At 36.0% G+C, this 18,684-nt stretch overlaps 1 protein-coding gene across 4 annotated transcripts in view; it reads right to left on the reverse strand.

Annotated features, from left to right (window-relative positions):
* The window catches only part of CNTN1 (contactin 1), a 404,879-nt gene that overhangs the window by 373,287 nt on the left and 12,908 nt on the right, over positions 1 to 18,684 (reverse strand). The gene's annotated exons all lie outside the window — the stretch shown is intronic.

Here is an 18,684-nt window from a genome sequence, read left to right on the forward strand (position 1 = left end):
TGCTAATACTGTTGGTGTGATTATCATTTTCTGAAGGCAAGTGTTACCAGTTAACAAAGGTTTGGTACCAAAGGTAATTAGAGCAATACCCAGAGTGATTCTTGAGAAGGCAGCATCAGCATCACCTGAGAGCTTGTTAAAATACAAATAATCAGGCCCCACTTCAGACTACAGAATCAGAAGCTTTGAGAAATGTTTTAACAAGCTTTTCCAGAGATACTTATTTTCATGCTTCAGAACCATAGGCTTAGAGGATATCTAATGCAAATAAAATTCAGTTCATAATCTATGGTGTTATATATTGTACTCTCATTCCTTTCTATATCTATTTTTCCTTTGTTTCATAAAAATGCTTACAAAACAATTACCATGTAGAGGGAATTTCTTCAGTAAGCTGCAGAACGACCATGAGGACTTGAGGTTCTGATTTGAAAGGATCAATATTTACCTTTTTTATGAGAAACAATTCACTTGCAGTCCATTTTTGAGTGAGTGGATTGAATATAGAACATAAAATTTAACATTAAAGTCATATTCCATTTCAGCAGGTTCTGAAAAAGTCAATATCTTGGGAACTAGAGTGTATAAAAATTCAAAAGTTGCACAAACTGCAGAATGTTAATATGATATATGCATTTTTAGCTCACTGAAATTAAACCTTACATTTTGGTTGTTTGAATGCCTTTATATGTGTTTATGAAACAATTTAGAGTTCTTGACAACTTACATCTTATAAGGTCACCAGCTCAGAACTGAATAAATTGTAGAATTGAAAAGTCTACAGGAAAGATAATGCAAAATATCATTTCTTTAAAAATATCATATATAACATTACCAGCAACATTTATTTATGAGAAGATACAAGAGATGTGGGGCTTCCCAGGTAGCACAGTAGTAAAGAATCTGCCTGCCAATGCAGGAGACATGAAAGAGAGGGATTCAGTCCCTGTGTTGGGAAGAGCCTTGGAGTAGCAATGGCAACCCACTTCCAGTATTCTTGCCCAGAAAATTCCATGGACAGAAGAGCCTGACAGGCTACAGTCCATGGGGTCACAGAGTCAGACACGACTGAGCACGTGCACACACACACACACACACACACACACACATACACGAGAGATGAGAGCATTCTAATAATAAAGAATTAGGAATTACATATGCTACTATATCTTTTCACCTTCTAATAAAGATGGATATAATAGCATCATTAATGATCAACATTTTAATAATGGACAGACGGAAGTGGTTATAATTCAGTAATATGTGACACTAAATAAAAATTTACAATTGCTACTTCCTAAACTATTAACTCCAGAAATGACCCATACTAAGACTCTCTGAAGTCTGTTCCATTTTTTTATTAGTGCCAAAATTGCATAAACTTCCTGGGTTTGCTAATGTTTAAAATGAATATATAGTGTTTGAAATGCTGAAAACCTTTAATATGCCTGTTGCTGCTGCTGCTGCTGCTGCTAAGTCGCTTCAGTCGTGTCCAACTCTGTGCGACCCCATAGATGGCAGCCCACCAGGCTCTGCCGTCTCTGGGATTCTCCAGGGAAGAACACTGGAGTGGGTTGCCATGTCCTTCTCCTATTGGTGGAGAATTTTCAAACAAACAAGATGCTTAAGTCAACTCTCCATTATTCTTATAATGAGAGAAGAGCTATTATATGGATAATTCAATTAAAAAAAATCTAACAATTTTAAACGTTTATATTTATTTTAGATTTATATTCATATGTGGTCAAATCTGGTGGCTTTTCTGGTGACTCAGACGATAAGGCATCTGCCTGTAGTGCAAGAGACCTGGGTTTGATCCCTGGGCTGGGAAGATCCCCTGAAGAAGGAAATGGCAACCCACTCCAAGATTCTTGCCTGGAAAATTCCATGGATGGATGAGCCTGATAGGCTACAGTCCATGGGATTGAAAAGAGTTGGGCATTACTAAGCAACTTCACTGTTGGTCAAGCCTGAAATTTTTCAGTTAGTACTCCAAATTCTAACAGTGGAATAGAATGAGGACATAATTAATCAAGGCATCTCTTACCATCTAGGTAGTCAAGGAGAAAGAGAATCAGAAGAATTCCAATTACTACCCAGGGAGGGCATTTGACTTCATCTAGTTTCTCTTAGCAGGGAGAAATGGAGCAGAGTATAATTTGAAAATATCAGAAAAAAAAAAAACACCAGTATGATGCTGCCATTTAATATAATTTAAACCAAAGGACTAAATATGGAAAAGACATATAAATTTACTTTTCAGTGATTGGTAAGGTAACAAAACAAAAGCATTTTTGGTTGGAAATTTTGCTTACTTTTCCTCTTATTTTATTATGTATATTGAGAGTTCCACAGTATTCTCCCTGAATAATAATTTTCTTCTCTGCCTTCATAATACTTTTTTGTTAACATGGTAAAACCTGAAAAGCACAATATCTTCAGCATGACCTCCCCAGAACTTCTATTTTCAAAAGCTTCTTTTGTGAGAAACTATGCTAAAAAATTTACATCTGTTAAGCCATTTCATAAAAATTTAGCAAAATATTTCATAGAAAAACTTATCTAGTATCAGAAAATTACTAGAGCTAATTAGTGAATTTAGCAAAGTTGCAGGACACAAAATCAATACACAAAAATCACATGCTTTTCTATATACTAACAATGAAAAATCAGAAAGAGAAATTAAGGAATCAATCCCATTTACCATCTCAAAAAGAAGAATTAAATATCTAGGAATAAATTTACCTAAGGAGACAAAAGAACTGTACACAGAAAATTATAAGACACTAATGAAAGAAATAAAAGAAGATAGAAACATAAACAGATGGAGAGATATTCCACGTTCCTGCATAGGAAGAATCAATATTGTGAAAATGACTATATTACTAAATGCAATCTACAGGTTCAATGTGACCTCTATGAAATTACCAATGGTATTTTTCACAGAACTAGAACAAAAATTTTCACAATTCTTATGGAAACACAAAAGACCCTGAATAGCCAAAGCAGTCTTGAGAAGAACGGAGCTGGAAGAATCAACCTTACTGACTTCAGACTATACTACAAAGCTACAGTTATCAAGACAGTATGGCATTGGCACAAAAACAGAAATATAGACCAATGGATGGAGAAGGCAATGGCACCCCACTCCAGTACTCTTGCCTGGAAAATCCCATGGGTGGAGGAGCCTGGTGGGCTGCAGTCCATGGGGTCGTGAAGAGTCAGACACGACTGAGTAACTTCATTTTCACTTTCATGCATTGGAGAAGGAAATGGCAACCCATTCCAGTATTCTTGCCTGGAGAATCTCAGGGACGGGGGAGCCTGGTGGACTGCCATCTTTGGGGTCGCATAGAGTCAGACACGACTGTAGTGACTTAGCAGCAGCAGTAGCAGACCAATGGAACAAGACAGAAAGCCCAAAAATAAACATGCACCTACGGGCACCTTATTTTTGACAAAGGACACAAGAATATACAGTGGGGCAAAGACAGCCTCTTCAATAAATGGTGCTGGGAAAACTGGACAGCTATATGTAAAAGAATGAAATTAGAACACTCCCTAGCACCATATACAAAGATAAACTCAAAATGGATTAAAGATCTAAATGTAAGACCAGAAACTATAAAACTCTTAAAGGAAAACATAGGCAGAACACTCGATGACATAAATCAAAGCAAGATCCTCTATGACCCACCTCCTAGAGTAAAGGAAATAAAAACAAAATAAAGAAGTGGGACCTGATTAAACTTAAAAGTTTTTGCACAGAAAAGGAAACTATAAGCAAGGTGAAAAGACAGCCCTCAGAATGGAAGAAAATAATAGCAAATGCAACAACTGACAAAGGATTAATTTCTAAAATATAATATACAAAATTAATTTCCAAAATGCCAAACAAACCCAATCAAAAAGTGAGAAAAAGACCTAAACAGACATTTCTCCAAAGAAGACATACAGATGGCTAACAAACACATGAAGAGATGCTCAACATCGCTCATTATTAGAGAAATGCAAATGAAAACTACAATGAGATATCACCTCACACTGGTCAGAATGGCCATCATCAAAAAGTCTACAAATGATAAATGCTAGAGAGAGTGTGGAGAAAAGAGAATGCTCTTGCACTGTTGGTAGGAATGTAAATTGGTACAACCACTATGGAAGACAGTATGGAGATTCCTTAAAAAACTAGGAATAAAACCACCATCAGTTCAGTTCAGTTCAGCCACCATATGACCCAGCAATCCCACTCCTATGCATATACCCTGAGGAAACTAAAACTGAAAAAGATACATGTATCTCATTGTTCATTGCAGCACTATTTACAATAGCTAGAACATGAAAGCAACCTAGATGCCCATCGACAGATGAATGGATAAAGAAGTTGTGGTACATATATACAGTGGAATATTATTCAGCCATAAAAGGAACAAATTTGAGTCAGTTCTAATGAGGTGGATGAGCCTAGAACCTATTATACAAAATGAAGTAAGTCAGAAAGAGAAAGATAAGTATCGTATTGTAATGCATATATACAGAATCTAGAAAAATGGTACTTTTGAATGGTACTTAAAGAATTTATTTACAGGGCACCAATGGAGAAACAGACATAGAGAATAGACTTATGGACATGGGGAGAGGGGAGGAGAGGATGAGATGTATGGGAAGAGTAACAAGGAAACTTGCATTACCATATGTAAAATAGATAGCCAACAGGAATTGCTGTATGTCTCAGGAAACTCAAACAGGGGCTCTGTATCAACCTAGAGGGGTGGGATGGGGAGGGAGATGAGAGGGAGGTTCAAAAGGGAGGGGATATATGTATACCTGTGGCTGATGTTAAGGTTTAACAGAAAACAACAAAATTCTGTAAAACAATTATCCTTCAATAAAATAAATTAATTAATATGTTAAAATTACCTAAAATATGTCAAATAATCCAGAAATTATTAACACAATAAAATTGTGTTAATAGAAATAGAAATTACTGAGTAACTCTATCCTACTTCTCACATACTTTAGTTCTCATAAATGAGTATGACAGAGACCTTAATAACTAACCTTGAGGCTACAACTTTTGGCTAACTTTATTTATAGGCTTCCCTGGTGGCTCAGTGGTAAAGAATCTGCCTGCTAATGCAGGAGATTTGGGTTTGATCCCTGGGTCTGGAAGATCCCCTGGAGAAGAAATTGCAACCCACTCTAGACTTCTTGCCTAGGAAATCCCATAGACAGAGGAGCCTGGTGGGCTAGAGTCCATGGGATCACAAAAGAGTCTGGACATGACTTAGCAACTAAACAAAAATAATGACTTTATTTTAATTTACTTAATAACATAAATAAGTTGATTCTTATGATTATTTCAATATTATATAAATCTATGATTTAAGGGAGAGAAATATTCTCTAGATGACATGTTACTTCAATGATATTTTTGAGAGGGCAGTAAAAGTAAAAGCAATAGGAGTTAAAAATAAAATACTTAGTTCACTTACCAACTTTTCAATAAAATGTATTTTGTGTTGAAATTGACACAAAAGAGTCTGGCCACACATTTGTGTTCAAGACAGTTGAAGAAACTTGAACATGAAACTATTAAATAATATACACAAATTATATGTGAGGAATATTTCACTTCCATAATTGTGAAAGCTTCCTTAAATTAAGATCAGTGCCTTAAAAGTAATTTTCAATAAATTTTAGTTGATATGATTAGAAAAAAATACTATAGGTGTTTAAGAAATTACCACTGTCTTTAGAAATAGTTTGAGAATCTCTTAAAGCCCTAAGCTTTAAATGAAGTGCATCTGAGAAGGAGAGAATTTGGATATATGTGGAAGCAGCTACTATTATTTACAATAAATAGCATGAACAAAGACAAAACAGCAGTAATGTGGGTCATGGAAGATAGATAGCAAAAAAAAAAAAATTCTTTTGAGGAAACAGAGACAGTTATTGTTCAATAGATAATATGTATATGCAGTACAACACCTTGAAAAGGAGAGTCTAGTCCTTAAATTTAGATTTTAAACAAGCAGTCCATAAAATTATATATGTAGGCCCACAGTATACAGCCACTGGTCTTCCGTGGTAGCTCAGCTGTTGAAGAATCTGCTTGCAGTGTAGCAGACCCTGGTTCAATTCTTGGGTCAGGAAGCCTCCCTGGAAAAGGGATAAGCTACCTACTCCAGTATTCTACGGCTTCCCTGGTGGCTCAGATGGTAAAGAATTTGCCTGCAATGTGGGAGACCTGGAAAGATCCCTAGGTTGGGAAGATCCCCTGGAGGAGGGAATGGCAACCTACTCCAGTATTCTTTCCTGGAGAATCCCCATGAACAGAGGAGCCATGGGGTTGCAAAGAGTATCACATGACAGTGATTAAGCACATGTAGCCACTTGGATCAGGCAGATTTGCATTTGAACTGTTTCAAATGTTCCAGACTAGCTAATGATCTTAGGTTATTTTATTTAAATAGGCTTCATGTCCCTCATCTGAAGGGATAATAATATACAACCTAACAGTTGTTGCAACAAGTCAGATAATATATCTAAAGGCATAAAGCAAAAATGCAGTGACTCATAACCTCTATACTAATTTTTGTAATGTTTATCCTTTTGAACTGGGGTGTTGGAGAAGACTCTTGAGAGTCCCTTGGACTGCAAGGAGATCCAACCAGTCCATTCTGAAGGAGATCAATCCTGGGTGTTCTTTGGAAGGAATGATGCTAAAGCTGAAACTCCAGTACTTTGGCCAGCTCATGTGAAGAGTTGACTCATTGGAAAAGACTCTGATGCTGGGAGGGATTGGGGGCAGGAGGAAAAGGGGACAACAGAGGATGAGATGGCTGGATGGCATCACCGACTCAATGGATGTGGGTTTGGGTGAACTCCGGGAGTTGGTGATGGACAGGGTGGCCTGGCGTGCTGAAATTCATAGGGTTGCAAAGAGTCGGACATGACTGAGCGATTGAACTGAACTGAACTGAACTGAGTACATAACTGTTTTAATTTGATCCCCTCTGAGGTTCACTATGAAATATATTGTGGAGCAGAAGCACTGTGTTCAGAAAATGGAGTTTAGTGTGCTTGTGAAATCATCAAGTGAAGACATCCAATGCATTTTTGACAAGATGGGTCTAATGTATAGGCCAAATTGAAGCTAATGATTTAGAAGTTATCAGCATATAGATAGCAATCAAAACCATCCCTGGAAATAAGATCTTGCAGTAGTGTATTCAAATTGAGGTAATGGTTTTAGGGCAGAAGCCTCTGGAAGAAAAGACTACAGAGGCTACAAAAGTTTATGACTTTAAAAAAAAAATGGCTTCCTGAAAATCAAGGAATATAGTTATATCAATTAGGTATTTCCCAATAATGTTGCAAAATGAACATCCCAAACATACAATATTTTTTCTCTTGCACAAGAGTCCAGAGTTTAACTGGGTCAATCATGCTTTAGAGTTGTAGAGTTGTAGAGTAACTGGGCCTGGCTTTAAGCTTTGTATTGACCTTATGTTTGCTCACATGTTTCCACATTCACCTTGGATCAGCAGATTCCCAGCATCCTGCTGCTGCTGCTGCTAAGTCGCTTCAGTCGTGTCCGACTCTGTGCGACCCCATAGACGGCAGCCCTCCAGGCTCCTCCGTCCATGGGATTCTCCAGGCAAGAGTACTGGAGTGGGGTGCCATTGCCTTCTCCGGATTCCCAGCACACGTACTTCTTAATGCAGATGACTGGGAATAAGAACCAAGCCAAGCTCAGGTGCATAATCTTTGCTTAGTCCATATCTAGTACTATCACATTGGGCAAAATGGACATATAACTGAACATAACATCAACTGGTGTAGCTGTATGCTCTATCAACAGTGGGAATTGAAGAGAAATAAACATTTGCTTAAAAATAAATGCAAACTATGAAAAGACCTTACCAAGAAGGAAAATTTAACAGTGTTGATTTCTGCTGAAAGATCAAGTAGGTGATATCTGAACAGTACCCATAGAACTTAGGAACTAAGGGGTATTTTGGGTATTTAATGAAACTGGTCTTATTAAAATGTCTGGCATAAGACCCAGGTTTCAGATATTAGAGAGAATTAAAAGCAAAAAAACAAAAACAAACAAAAAAACAGTAAAGCAAATGTAAATAAAGGTTCAAAAAAATTTGGCTATGAAAGAGAAAAGGGAAAAATGACTACAGTAGTTTGTGGTAGTCAAGAGTTGGAAGAAGTTTTGTTTATTTAATTTTGTCTGTTTTTAAAATGAAAGAGGATTAGGTTTGCTTAAATGTTGGCATCAGGAAGCCAGTAGAGATCAAAGTTAAAGATCCAAGAAAGAGGTGGTAATGTGGTGAGGACCCTAAAAAAAGACAAGAGGGTGTAATACAGGACCCAGGAAAATAAAGAAGATTTAGGCAGAAACTGACTTTCTTCCTCCATTACACTGAATCAGAAGAATGGAAGGAGAGTGTGACTCTAGCAGAGGTCATATTTAGAAACTATACACTAATAATTTTAGAAGAGACAAGAGAAAACATGAAATTGTTTAAATGATCTAGAAAACTTAGTAGAAAAACACCTAAAATGTTTGAAGGCAGGGGAAAATTAGGGAGTTAAGAGAAAGACTGGCATTTCAGAGGAGGAAATATATGAGTATAAGAACAAATTTTCTCTCATGTTGTACAAAACTGAGATCCAGAATAAACATAGAAGAATTAGAATTAAGAAAGGGAAGAGATCTTACCTCCCTCATAGGTTTAAAGGATAACACTAGAGGTGAAGACATTGAATGAAGCAACATTTAATTAATTAAGGTATTCCACTTCACAATGATATTTTTAGTAACATAAATATTAATGTCATCTTCCAGAACGTATTTCAGAAAAAAATGGAGGAAGGCTTAATTTAAAATTAAAAAAGAGAAGTAACTGGGTTATACATGAATTGCACTAAAAAATCTAAAAAGATAAATAATTGCTGAGTCCAGTACGACAGTCTCTTTACCATCTCCTTAGCAAGAATCCAAAGAAATTCCTTTATTTCGCAGGATTCTTCTTAAAAAATAGAAGGCAATATGAAAAACATGATTTGTGGTAATATCTGTATCATTGTTTCTCAGTTGGTTCTACAGAAATAATTCTAATGTCATCATTATACTTATATCTACCACCTCAGACCAGGCAACATGCAGTGGAACATTTTCAGCATATTGTTGGAAACCAACGGAATTAGAAAATATGAACAGAAAATTTTAGCAATAACATTTTGATTTCCAAAATAAAAGCATAGCCATGAGTAATATACCGTATTTTCTCTCAAATTTAAAATCAAATATTGGAAGTAAACAAGACTAAAAATTCTAATACTTAATATAGTTTACATTGGAAAAAAGTATCCAGGAGTAAAAAGCCACTGAAGGACTTAATATTATAAAATAATGCGTAATTTTTTGACTTGTATATAAGAATTAGAGCAAGTGATATGTGCTCTTTGCTCTGTTTATAAATAAATACTCATTTTAAGCAACCATTTTGAGAATTTGATAGGCTTCAAAATCTTATTTTAATATTCTTAGCAATCCAACAACCATCCCTCCAAAAGCCACCAAGGAATCTGAAGACTCCAAAATACTGTTCTGAATTCACCTTCACAAAAACAAACAAACAAACACCTTTTTAGAGATAAATCAGTCACCCATGATTAGGCATCAAAAATATGTATGGCCAAGCACAACAGAAGACACAAAAATTATATTATTTGATGCACTGAAATAATCTAATATTTCACATGAAAGAAAGAGAAGGATGCCCTGACTGGCTAGTGATGTTTGTAAAAAGTCATGTTTTGATAGCAAACAAAAAAGAAATAGAAAAAGAAGAAAGAAAGAAAAACAGTCAACAGAGCAATAGAAAGAAATAATGACTCTGACATTGTAGTGATATGAGATCTTTAAAAACAATCATTTAGGCACAATCCAAACAGGTTTCTGTGTGTGTGTGTATTTATGCTACTGCTAAGTCGCTTCAGTCGTGTCCGACTCTGTGCGACCCCATAGATGGCAGCCCACCAGGCTCCCCCGTCCCTGGGATTCTTCAGGCAAGAACACTGGAGTGGGTTGCCATTTCCCTCTCCAGTACATGAAAGTGAAAAGTGAAAGTGAAGTCTCTCAGTCGTGTCCGACTCTTAGTGACCCCATGGACTGCAGCCTACCAGGCTCCTCCATCCATGGGATTTTCCAGGCAAGAGTACTGGAGTGGGTTGCCATTGCTTTTACCCATTTCCCTTGTTCCTTACAGAACTGGTCTAATTGTAGAACAGCATTATACTTAATACTGTATTTATATGTAGATATTACTGGGGTATAAGCATTAGCTTCATCTAGGTGACAAAATTTTTTATTTGTCAAATGTTTGAGGAACACCAGAGTTTCATTGTAGACTTCTGTATTATATTCCAGATTTACTGAACCAGATTCTGTAGGTTGGAGGTCAGAACTCCTCATTTTAACAAATAATCTCAGGTAATTCTTGTGAACTCTAAAGTCTGAGAACCACAAACCTATAGTACCTCAGCTGTAGGACAATTGTAGAACTATAATTATCTACAAATATGGAGAAAATCCTGTTTTCTGGCATCTGCTAATAAATTGATGGTTTCTCTCTGGCATTTTCAGAGTATGGAACATTATTGCAAAAGAACATTTCTAAAATACTTGCCTTAAAAAAGAAAGACAGACATACATGGAGTGTTGAGTATCCCTACACATGAGAGGCAATGTTCTAAGAACTTAAGATTTTTTTTTTAATGAACATGTACTGTCGAGTTAAGAAAAGGAAACATAGTTATAAGCATTAATAGTGAAGGGGTTATAGAAGAACTTTCTAAAGGTTACCTGGGGAGATAAAAAGTAAGGTGTCAATCTAACTGGGAGAAGTCAAGCTAGGAAAAGCTTCGTGAATGAAGTGGAACAGAATAATCTTTAAAAATGAGCAGATGTTTGACAGATATACAATGCAGACACAAGCAAAGCTTTCTACCTCATTAAAGTATCAAAGATACTATTAAAAATAGATGTTGTTTTTGCTCAGAATTCAGCCTGAAGTCCATTACTAAAGAACTTTTGAGAAAAATTATGATCTGATATTTAGGAAATATTTTTTCATCAGTATTCATCATCTACAGCATTTACCACAACTCAAACATGAGCAAGTGTAGAATGAATAAACACTTAAGTATATTAAAGCTGCTTTAGGAAGTATCACTATTGAATAAAACTAGTGGAGGTGATGGAATTCCAGTTGAGCTATTTCAAATCCTAAAGATGATGCTGTGAAAGTGCTGCACTCAATATGTCACCAAATTTGGAAACCTCAGCAGGGGCCACAGGACTGCAAAAGGTCAGTTTTCATTCCGATGAAAGAAAAGCAATGCCAAAGAATGTCAAACTATCACACTATTGTACTCATCTCACAGGCTAGCAAAGTAATGCTCAAAATTCTTCAAGCCAGGCTTCAACAGTATGCGAACACAGAACTTCCAGATATTCAAGCTGGATTTAGAAAAGGCAGAGGAACCAGAGATCAAATTACCAACATCCATTGGATCATAGACAAAACCAGAAAATTCCAGAAAACATCTACTTCTGGTGGCTCAGATAGTAAAGCATCTGACTACAACGTGGGAGACCCAGGTTTGATCCCGGGGTTGGGAAGATACTCTGGAGAAGGAAATGGCAACCCACTCCAATACTCTTGCCTCGAAAATCCCACGGGTGGAGGAGCATGGTAGGCTACAGCCCATGGGGTCACAAAGAGTCAGACACGACTGAGCAAATTCACTTTCATTTCTTTCTGCTTCATTGACTACGTTAAAGCCTTTGATTGTGTGGATCACAACAAACTCTGGAAAATTCTTCAAGAGATGGGAAAAGCAGACCACCTTACCTGCCTCCTGAGATAATTATGTGCAGGTCAAAAAGCAACAGTTAGAACCAGACATCAAACGACTGATTCCAAGCTGAGAAAGGAGTACACCAAGGCTGCATATTGCCACTCCGCTTATTTCACTTATGTACAATACATCACGTAAAATACTAGGCTGGTTGAAGCGCAAGCCAGAATCAAGATTGCCGGGAGAAATATCAATAACCTCAGATATGCAGATGACACCACCCTCATAGCAGAAAGCAAAGAAGAACTAAAAAGCCTCTTGATAAAAGTGAAAGAGGAGAATGAAAAAGTTGGCTTAAAACTCAAACATTCAATAAACTAAGATCATGGCATCCAGTCCCATCTCTTCATGGCAAATAGTTGGGGAAACAATGGAAACAGTGACAGACTTTATTTTGGGGGGCTCCAAAATCACTGCAGATGGTGACTGCAGCCATGAAATTAAAAGATGCTTGCTCTTTGGAAGAAAAGCTATGACCAACCTAGACAGCATATTAAAAAGCAGAGACATTACATTGCCAACAAAGATCTGTACAGTCAGAGCTATGGTTTTTCCAGTAGTCATGTATGGATGTGAGAGTTGAACCATAAAGAAGGCTGAGTGCCAAAGAATTGATGCTTTTGAACTGTGGTGTTGGAGAAGACTCTTGAGAGTCCCTTGGACTGCAAGGAGATCAAACCAATCTATGGGAAATCAGTCCTGAATGCTCATTGGAAAGATTGATGCTGATGGTGAAGCTCCAATACTTTGGTCACCTGATGTGAAGAACTGACTCACTGAAAAAGACCCTGATGCTTGGAAGATTAAAGGCAGGATGAGAAGGGGATGACAGAGGATGAGATGGTTGGATGGCATCACCAACTCAATGGACATGAGTTTGAGCAAGCTTCAGGAGTTGGTGATGGACAGAGAAGCCTGGTGTGGTGCAGTCCATGGGGTAGCAAAGAGTCAGACATGACTGTGCAATTGAACTGAACTGAACTGATATAAAAGCTGAGTAGAAGCTTTAATGAATCAAATAATGGACAATAACTGGTTTTAAAAAATACATTTCACATATTCAAAAATGATCAATATTGTCATACGCTTGAGCAAAATACTTCCTTGAACAACAGCAGCACTAAAAGGAGACAGAAAGTAAAGAAAGAAACAATTTATGCACACTTGCTATATGTCAGTTATTTGTTGTGACTTTTCAACATTCAATCAATGAACTACCAGAAAGAGAGGAATTTTTATTGCAACTGCAACCTTTCAAATGACAAGGATTAACATTTGAGCACATTTTTACTATGACTAATAAAATCATTTAAACTAGTAGTAATGGCAATCTCCTCTTTACAATTGGTCACTTTGCTATAGTAAAAATGAATTAAAAAATTCTCAGTCTGTTGATGTCAGACATAGGTAGCATTTTATAAAAACCTTCTATTTCAAATACCCCTAAAAATCACTGTACTAATAGACAACATTTTTGGTGATTTAGTCATGCTATAAATGACTATTCTGTAATGCAAATAGGAAACCATCTGTGTTTATGAAATAAGCATGGTGGTATTCTCAGCCATGGCCTAAATAACATCCAAAGTCCAGTGAACTTCTAAGAACTCCCATGAATTTATATGGCTTTTTTACAAGATATATATGTCTTAGCAGAAATCTAGCGCTCAAAGAACCTATGAAAAGATTGGGATGAAAACATATATTTAATTTTCTCTCCTAAATACTTAAAGGGAGTTTTTATAGAACACTAATAGCAAAATGAAGTCAAAATGAAATTATTATGAGAGATGTTAAAAGATGATTTGGAGAGTACAATCCTGCCAATTTGTAGCAATATTTCTTATCAGCAATTATCTAGACATGCTGTTTAAAATCTAGTTAATTTCCACATTTTTGAAATTACAACATCCTCTCATACCTAATATTTATTTTTAACTTCATTAAATTCTCCCAACACATTTAAAAATATTCAATTAAATCACAGTCTTTCTTGGAACCACTGCTTCTAGGGAAAAATACAAAGTAGAGATTTCTTGATCTACTATTTTCTCCTCTTTGGCCATATGTTTTGCTACTTTATAGGCTTCCCAGGTAGCACTAGTGGTAAAGAACCTGCCTGCCCAAGGCAGGAGACCTAGTATATACTCTGTCATATATTAGATTTCTCTCAGTTACTTAAACCAGTCATACTCTTGTAAATGTCCCTGGCATACAGTATTCAATTAACATTGAATCTACTTGTATAAAAGCACTCATCACACAATTTGGGGTTATCTTTTCATCTATTTTCCCCACTTATATTAGAAGCCTCTTGAAGGAAGGAAAAATCTGATTTATTTACTCTACAATGCTTACCACACAGGAGATGTGTTTCTGTTTTCTCTCCTTCTCTCTCTCCCTTCTTTCTTCTTTCCTTCCACTAACAAATACAGTATATAATAAATAAAGGAAAAGATATTAATCACATTATTTCTCTCCACTTCTAGCAGAAGATCTACTTTTAGCTCAACTTCATAGATTGTTTACAGGAAACAGTCCTTTTTCATATCTGGAAGCTGTTTTCCCTGAAGAACAAGTAACATTGACAAGGCCATAATTAGGCAAGTGAAAGAGAAAAGGCCCTGCCTGACTAGCTTAATCATTTAAATTACACCTAGAAAATAGATGACAGGCAATATAGCAAACTTACTTTCATATGTATTTTCCTCAATTTAGGAAATGAAGCCACTCACAGTTATAAGAATTGAGTAAATTTCTCAGGAATACATATCTACTAAGTGCCAGAATTTAGATTTAAATCTATGTCTACATATACCTATGGTATATTTTGTTGATATATGCCAGAAATCAACATAATATTATAAAGCAATTATCCTCCAATTAAAAATAAATAAATTTTTTTACAGAGTTAAAATAGAGTTACCATGCTGCTGCTGTGTTGCTTTAGTTGTGTCCAACTCTGTGCGACCCCATAGACGGCAGCCCACCAGGTTCCCCCGTCCCTGGGATTCTCCAGGCAAGAACACTGGAGTGGGTTGCCATTTCCTTCTCCAATGCAGGAAAGTGAAAAGTGAAAGTGAAGTCTCTCAGTCGTATCTGACTCTTCGAGATCCCATGGACTGCAGCCCACCAGGCTCCTCCGTCCATGGGATTTTCCAGGCAAGAGTACTGGAGTGGGGTGCCATTGCCTTCTCTGAGAGTTACCATAGGACCCTACAATTCTACTCTCAGTTATATACCCAAAAGAACTAAAAATATATTCATTGAAAAATGTGTACACATACATTCATGACACTACTATTCACTGTAGCCATAAAGTGGGAACAGCCTAAATGCCCTTCAACTGATAAATGAATAAATAAAATGTAGTATATCCATACAATGAAATATTATTCAGCAATAAAAAGTACTGATATATGCTAAAACATGGATGGACCTTGAAAGCATTATGCTTAGTAAAAGAAGCCAGCTAGAAAAGGACACATTGTGTGATTCCATTTCTATGAAATGTCCAGTATAGGCAAAGTCATAGAGACAGACTATTTCCTAACTAAGTGGTTAGGAAATGGGAGGAACAATTAAGAGTTGTATTTGGGAGTGATGAAATTGTTCTAGAATTCAGTAAATGTGATGGTTGCACAGATAATGAGTACAATAAAAACAACAAAAAAGATTGTATACTTTTAAAAGGTGAATTTTATCATATGATATTGCTTATATGTGGAATCTAAAAAAATAATCAAATGAAATTACAAAACAGTATTAGAGTCACAGATGTAGAAAACAAACTTGTGGTTACAAGTTGGGGGAAACAGTGGAGGGATAAATTGAGAGACTGAGATTGATGTATACATACTACTATATATTCCCTGGTGGCTCAGAGGTTAAAGCATCTGCCTCCAATGTGGGAGACCTGGGTTCAATCCCTGGGTTGGGAAGATCCCCTGGAGAAGGAAATGGCAACCCACTCCAGTACTCTTGCCTGGAGAATCCCATGGATGGAGATCCCTGGTAGGCTACAGTCCTTGGGGTCACAAAGAGTCGGACACGACTGAGCGACTTCACTCACTCACTCACTCATATACAGAATAGATAACTGAAACAGTTCCCTCTACTGTTAGCAGAGGGAAGTCTACTTAAGACTCAATAATGACCTATAAGGAAAAGGGATCTAAAAAAGACTGAATATATGTACATGCATAACTGATACACTTTGCAGTACAGCAGAAACTAATACAACATTGTAAATCAACTATACGCCAATAAAATTTATTTTTTAAAAAGATGAATTTTCTGTAATAAATATATCTCAATTTTTTAAAACTATGTTGTTGAACATCTAGTACTATATTCTTTCCTGCACAAGCAGACATGCTATATATTATATTGAAAAGCTGTAACAAACAATGAAAGTGAGAGAGTTTTTTAGCACTTAAATTTTATCAAAACAACTTAGTGCCAAATTTAATTGAAATATTTTACAATCCCAATAATAGCCCAAAATATTTTACATATAAAGTAAAAAATCTATAGGGAAATATCAAATTTATATTTTATGATGTCATTGGTGCATAGTTGCAAATAATTTATATTATTTTTTTAATAGTGGTTTCATTTAGAAACAAAAACATCTTCTAAAAGTATTTGAATGACTGATAATACTCAGTACAAGGGAGGAAGAAAAGCAAAAATGTTAGTCACTCAGTCACATTCGACTCTTTGCTACACCATGGACTAACTGTGGCCCACCAGTTTCCTCTGATCATGGAATTCTCCAGGCAAGAATACTGGTGTGGGTAGCCATCCCACTTCTCCAAGGGATTTTTCCAACCCAGGGATCAACCCGGGTCTTCTGCATTGCAGGAGGATTCTTTACCTTCCGAGCCACTTGAGGGAAGCCCATAAGGGAGGATATGCAACAGAGAACATTCTTATTCATGTTACTAAGATTATAAATTGCTATAATGTCTTTGAAGAACAATTTGGAAATACTGATACTCTACAAAAGATGTAACTTTTTGCTAGGAATTTCACTCTAGAAATGTATTAGCGAAGTATTCTAAGGAATGTACAAAAGTACATGTAGAATGGTATTCTTTTGGCATTCTATAAAAAATAATTACAAATAAAGCAAAGATCCAATAAGGGCGACATAAATAAACTGTGTTCCACGCAGAGGGACAGCATGCAAATATGAAAAAAAGATGTGTTAGCACTACAATGTGTGAAAATAAAAATTGGCCAAGAGAAAAAAAGTGATAGAGCACTATACATAATATGATGCATTTTGAAATCTTTTAAAATATATACAAAATATTAAGAATAGTCAGCTCTGTCAGTGGATTTAAAAGAATGAAAAGAGAATCATCATTAAAAATCATATACATATTAAAAATATGGTATGAGATTATTTTTAAGAACAATGTCCAATACATTTGACAATTTAGGTGGGCAAACTCCTAGACAAGTCCAACTTACAAAAAATATTAAATAATACATAGAAAATATGAATAGACATAAAGTAACTGAATTTTTCATAATATATAAAGTAACTGAACTTTTAGTTTAAAATATTGCCAGAGAAAATTTTCTAGTGCCAAATGTCTTCAATAGTTGATTCTACAGAAAATTAAAATGTATCATTCACAAACTCTTACCAGAATAAAAAAAGGTAATATATCTCATCTCATGAGTCCAACCAATGTAAATTTGACATCACCTTAGCCTGAAAAAAGTTATCTACAAAAAAAATCTGATACTTAAAGATGAACTTTTGAGAAATTTTCTTATGAGATAAAGAATGAGTCAATTAACATCATTTCTACTCACCACTGTCCTAGAGCTCTTAGTCAGCATAATAAGTTAAGATGTTTAATAAGTTACAAAGAATGGATAAGAGAAAAATAAACTCATTATTCTCAAATGAATTATTCCCAAAAGAGTCTCTCAGACTCTTTGCCATCTAAGCCACCAGGGAAAAGATTTGCAAATATTTTCTAAGCACTCAAATTCAAAATATATTAATATAAGGAACCACTTATTAATCAATAAACAAAAGACAGATAACAGTAAAGTGGACAAAATCTTTGAATGGTACTCTAAAGCATCATTGCCTTCCCAGGTGTCTCAGTGGCAAAGAGTCTGCCTGACAATGCAGGAGACAAAGGTTCGATCACTCAGTAAGGAAGGTCCCTGGAAAAGAAAATAGCAACCTATTCCAGTATTCTTTCCTGGGAAACCCCATAGACAGAGAAGTCTGACAGGATTACAGCCCATAGGGTCTAAAAGAGTCAGACATGACTTAGTGACTAAAAACCAATAAAACCAAAACACCATATTCAAACAGCCTATATATATAAATATATATAGGCGTTTAATAACATATTAATGAAAAATGCAAATTAAAACCATAATGAAACATCCATCTCCACACTTTCCTACCTACTATAATAGTTTAAGTTAAAAAGACTATTAAAACCAACTGAAGGTAAAGCTAATGAGTAACTTGGAATCTCACACACCAAAGGTTGAACTGGAAGTTGGCTCAACCCCTTGGGAAAATCTAGGAATTTCTACTAATCATTAGTCATTGATTCAGCAACTTAACCTTAGGTTCAGTTCAGTCACTGAGTCATGTCCAACTCTTTGTGACCCTATGGACTGCAGCACACCAGGCATTCCTGTCCATCGCCAACTCCCACAGTTTACTCAAACTCATGTCCATTGACTCGGTGA

This window comes from Bos taurus, chromosome 5 (genome assembly GCF_002263795.3).
Source record: "Bos taurus isolate L1 Dominette 01449 registration number 42190680 breed Hereford chromosome 5, ARS-UCD2.0, whole genome shotgun sequence".
In the NCBI taxonomy this organism is placed as follows: domain Eukaryota; kingdom Metazoa; phylum Chordata; class Mammalia; order Artiodactyla; family Bovidae; genus Bos; species Bos taurus.